The following is a 6,000-nucleotide window of genomic DNA, read 5'->3' as shown; positions in this document are numbered from 1 at the left end:
ATAAGTTTCATACATTATCAAGTATCAATATTTTGAAATTTCAAAAGTCTTGACAAAAAGTTAGTGAGAATATTTGTCTACATGTTATATGTGGCCCTCATGCGATTCCAATAAGAGCCACGAAAGTATTTGAGGCAGAAAACGATTGGAGTTGAGGGTGAAGAAATTATTAGTCAAAGACTTGTGGTAGAAGTGGTTAGGGACCCAATCGGAGGCGAAGTAGAGGCTTGAATTGAACATGGCCCTTGTCAAAAACCAAGCCAAATGTAGCCACAAGTTACATGATTGACATTGATATTTCAATCATAGCACCTCATTTTTCTTTGGAAAGCGAAATTGGAGTGAATCGATGATACTAAGTTTTGAAGTTCAATTATAAAATATTAACTTTTTTTAAAAAAATATTAATTTTATTAAGAGGATAAGAGGACTAATGTCTACTACAATATGATGTCTCATTTTACTAAACGTTACAATTGAAATTAGACTGTTCGCTTGACTTTAGATGAAACAAATTGTTATTCTTTGAGCTACTTTGTCAAGTTGTGTAATTGAGTTACGTCATTGTTTGAAACCCATTTCGAAGTTAACTTATTCTTTTTCAAAACTCATTTTTATTCACATGGTCTCCAATAAAATAACTTTACACATGAAATTCTTATTTTTTAATCATATATTCTCCTAAAATCACTATTCAAAAACACTTTTTTCCCAAAAATTGGGCTCAAACATCTTCAATGGTTATTTGATATTCGTGTAGCATGGCTTCTATTTTTCATTTTACTTCCTGTGAAAGAGTTTTTGGATGAAGTTACTATAATTTTTGTTTGAAAAGTAAATTTTAAAAGAACTTACTATGTCAAAAGTGCTTTTAGAGAAAGCAACATTGAACTACTTACTTAAAAAACTCTTCTAATTAAAAAATCACCTCCATAAGATTAGTCAAATGGGTTCAAAAACAACTTTTAGATCTCAAAAAATCATTTTAACTTTTGAAGTCATGCGCTCATGCTAAACAGGCATATAGAAATACTCTATGCTAAATTTATTAATGTTCTTTATATCATTTAAATATGAACGTTGCTATAATAACCGGGCCTACGTGACCTTGTTCCTTTAGCATAATTCTTTAAATATAGTGGGGTGATAATTTTTGGTTTATTGAATTTGTTATTGATGTTTATTTAGTCCCTGTTTAGGGTTCAATTTTATTGCACCAGAGAGCTTCAATTTTCTTCCTTAACCATTAAATTTTATTGCGTTGGAGAAGTTCAATTAATCTTCGCTTTTCCTCGTCATTTGAAAGGGCCTTCTCCTCTGGAGCCTTATCAAAGTGCTCCTTGCTAATCCTCTCCAGCCTTTTCCTATTATGCATAGTAGGGGCTGGACGTCGGTTTAAATTCTTCGTCCGACAACAGACGAAGTCATGTGCGGTAGCAATACCAAACCAAATATGACGAGTAGTGGGGTCCTGAGCTAAGCCTTGGCTTGATTTTTCCCCAATAACCGAATACTTTTGTCTGTAAATACTGCATATTTGATTTCATCCATAAATATATTGTATGAATCATAGTTCAAATATTTCTTAATCTAGTTCATATATTCCGTGTTCCAGACACTAGAATAAATATCCGACGAAGTGGGAACTGTTTCAAGCAAATATGCATTCCCCTCTTTTTTTTGGACAGAATAATAGCATTTAGGGCATGTTCTGTAGTGATTTTGAGAATTTATTTTTTGAGCGTTAGGGAGAAAAGTGAGTCCCACCTGTGAGTGAGAAAGTCAAAAATGACGGTTGTAATAATGAAATAACGATCAATAAATTAATTTTTTGGGTAAAAAATTGCTACCACACAGGAGCTTAGGATGGAAGCCATGAGATCGAATATTTCTTCTTCTCAATTTTTTTTGCAAAAATAATAGTAAAATGTTAATCTAACCGGTATGTGAGTGGTAGAAATTAAGATCTTTAAAATTTACCTCTTGAAGCCATCAAACCAAACTCGTGAAGCGAAAGGACGTTTGTAAATGTCCAGAATTATTCTTTCACTCAGCCTCTAATAATTCGAATAACATGTAAACGGGCATAGCTTCACTTGTACCACTATAATTACACATAATCCGTATCATTTAAAGAATAATGGAAGTTGAATACTCAAAGCTATATTACAATTTAAGAAAGAACATTTTTCTTAAGTATAACATTCCACTGACTATTATTAGTGATGATGGGAAGCATTTTTACAACCTTCAATTCTCAGCTTTGTTAGCTAAGTATGGAGTGAAGCATTATGTTTCACTTATTTAGGTATAGATTTTGGAGTATTTATTGATTGTTTTAATAAATAACAGCTTAATTTAAATTGAATTGTGTTTGTTAGGTAACAATCGATGAGAAAGGTGAAATTGGAGGAAAACCAAAGAAAAGTTTACTAAGCTCCCGTTTGACCCCCATTATTTGGATTTATAATGGGGGGGAATAATATTTTTTTGAAAATTGTGTGGTTGAAAAATTTTCGATTTGAGTGGTAATAATATTTTATTGAAAATTATGTGGTTAAAAGTAGAAGAGAGAAAAATTAAATTAAATTGAAGAGTTTTAAAGGGGGGCAAACGATGTGTAAATTGCAAAAAGCTAAAGTTGAGAAACTAAAATGAAATTAATAAAAAGTTAGAATGGAAAGTTCTAGGGCTCAATTAGATGTGAATGGAAGACAACGGGATGAGAAAATATCAAAAAGGACCAAAAGTGCAAGGAAATAAAACTTTAGGGACCAAATTGTCAAAATTGGTCCCCAGTCCAAGTCAGGGCGCGCCCGACCCTCAGGTGCACCAATTCAATTCAATAAACTTTCAACAAGAAATATGTCCTTTTTCCCCCCTTTCTAGTGATTACTTTCTATAATATTTTTTAGGTAATATCTACTAATTGAAGACTTGTAGTTATATATCCTGTCCACAAACTATCCAAATCTTCTCCCTACTAAATCGATTTCTTAAAACAACGCAAATAATCATATAAATTGAACACAAAAATAAAATATAAAAACTCATGAATTTATTTAAAACAAAGTTACAACTACCTTTTATATATAAAAATATTAACGTATTTTATCGATAAATAAAATAGTAAATTACAACCTTGGAGGAGGCTATATCGTTGTAGACCTGTCAGTTATATTTTTCATAAGAAATAATTGAATTGCCGTACTTCAAGTGTATGTAGTTGCTTTGTGATGTGAATAATGAATAAAAATTAAAATAAATAAATAAGAAAATAATTTATATAATTTTATGACATATAAGGAGCACATTATTAAGTCCCTCTTTGAGATTTTTTTTTTTTTTTTGGGATCAAAATGCATTTTCAAACAGTAAATTGTTGAAGAATATATGGTTAAAAAAGAAAAAAGAAAAATTTTGAATTTACATGTAAAATTATTTTATGGAAGAACGTATAATTGAGAATGAGTTTCAAAAAATAAGTTTTTGAAAAAATAAGGGCCAAAGATAGGCAAAGCAATTTAGGAACCATGGTCATCATTACCAATTCAACTTAGTAGCCAAGAATGGCAATTTGATTGGCCATTTTAGATGGCAACTTTGGGTAATCTATAGAGGCCTAAATATTAAGTATACTAATAAATCGAATTAAATGTTTCATGTAACGGCCCGGGTCTCTGTACCCAAGTCGTTAGCTTACGTACTGTCTGCTTTGAACTCTTCATGGCTTTTTGTCACATTTTTCAGGATTTGAACTCATAACATTTCTCTTAAGTAATACTTAAGTTGAATTCTGGTACCAATTGGGCAACTGAACTGGATTGCAAAAAGAAAATACGGATTTTTATACATAAAATTTCGATATGACAGTGGGTTGCTCGGGATTCAAACTCGGAACTAGTCGAATGTAGTGGATAATTTTCTTGTTATGTTAATTAAATAAGGAAAAATCCCTTCCCAAACTGTGCTTGCATGCCCAATTGGTACTAAAATTCAATTTAAGTCTTACTTAAGATAAATGTTATGAGTTCGAATCTTGGGGAACGCGACAAAAAGTCGTGAGGAGTAAGTGGGCGCAAGGCCCACCCGAAGCGGACAGTAGTAAGCTAACGGCTTGAATACAGAGACCCAGGTTGTTAAAAAAAAACGCGCGTGTCGGGTGGGCTTTGCACCTACTTATCCCTCATAGCTTTCTGTCGTGTCCCCCAGGATTCGAACTCATAACATTTCTCTTACGTAAGACTTAAGTTGAATCCTGGTATCAATTTGACAAGTAAGGCACACCCGAAGTGGACAGTACATAAGTTAACGGTTTGGGTACAGAGACCTGGGTTGGTACATTTCAATATCCACTGAACTTTGTACTATGTCACAGCTTGCTCACCGAACTTCTTCAATCGTTCCATTGGGCATTGAATTTTGCTCCGTCCAACTTTATCACTAACCCGGTGGAGTCCGTTACTAGACGTGCCTACGCGAATGATGGGAAAATGAGCAAGTTAAAATCACGCCAAATAATAACAATCTCACCATCTCATCGCTACATCATCAGCAAACACGCTTCTAAAACCATTTTCTTAAAAGGAGAAAAGACGATTATGAAATCCCCCAACTTCACCTCCAAACCCTCTAACCCCTAATCGATTCAATCAGTGAGAAGAGTGTAAAGGACCCCCCCCAATCCGGCTGGCAGGATATAGTAAACAATTGTTCATTGGACCTCGACGTGATTTGAACTAAATTAAAGGTAAATTACATGCATCTTGTTAAGGGGGTTTCTGATTTAGTGTTTCTAGGAAACTCGTTAAATAATGATGAATGGGAGCTACTGGCTTGTCCTGACTGGCTTGGGGAGGGTTGGCGTCTTGGCGACGTGGGATAGGAACAGAAGCAATTGTTCTTTCAATCTCTCCAATTGAGTAGTAAAAGAATAATGATTAATCTAAAATTTATTCGATATTGATTGAGGTATCCCTGCAATATAACAATTTTGATGTTGTCTTCAAACAACCATTGGTCAACCAATGCCAACTGCTCTATTCCTCAATTTTCCCATCCATTCGTAATTTTTTTTTTTTTGGATTTTTGACATAGTTTAAAGGTTTTAAGTTTAAATCTTGAAGAATAATGCTATTTAACACCGTCGATATTTAACAACAGTGTAGAGGATTAATGGTTCAATTAAATACGAGGATTTATGACATATTTAATATGTTGATATCTAGATTGATGTTCAACAATACTGGTATTAGATAATATTTTTTAATCTTGAAAATCAAAATTAAGGGTTAGGTTAACTTTTAAAGAAAAGGGATAAAAAATAAAAATAAACAAATTCTGTTGACATCTATATAGTGTACATGGAGTAAGCCTCTTTGACAAAGAGCATGTCACCTCCTATTTGCTTACCCCATGCTCAAAGCTTACTGCTATTGGGTTATGAATGAGTTCTTTCGGTTTTTCGATAATTTAAATGAATTTATAGTCGATCATTCAAAATTAACTTAGTAGTATGCTTAGACCCTGTTTAATTGAGTTAAAAATTGTTAAAATCTCGAATCAAAATCAAGAATTAATTTTAATCTCAATTCATGGATTCACAACATTTTAACCACACATTTTATTAAATTTTAACAAAATTTACTGAAAGTTTTGATTTTAATATACACCAAATAGGGACTCGATATTTTGGCCTTGGTCAATTACCAAAAATCGACATGTTAAATGGTCAATCTTTAAAAAAAATTCTCATAAATTAAAGCAAATCTACTTGTAATTTCTTTAGATATTATACTTAATATCGACCTTTCATTTTTCTCTACCATTTTGTGAGAACAAAATTTATGAAAAAATGTTTTGTTTTGAAGAATTTTTTTTTTTGAATTTACAGACAAATTTATTTTATTAAAGAATGTGTGGTTAAATATTATATGCAAGTAATAAAACAATGTAACTTACACGCAATAGTTTTTAAAGAGGAATTTATTTTGAATTTAC

Source organism: Olea europaea, chromosome 9 (assembly GCF_002742605.1).
Source record: "Olea europaea var. sylvestris chromosome 9, O_europaea_v1, whole genome shotgun sequence".
Lineage (NCBI taxonomy): Eukaryota > Viridiplantae > Streptophyta > Magnoliopsida > Lamiales > Oleaceae > Olea > Olea europaea.
Note: the sequence above shows the minus strand (reverse complement) of the source record.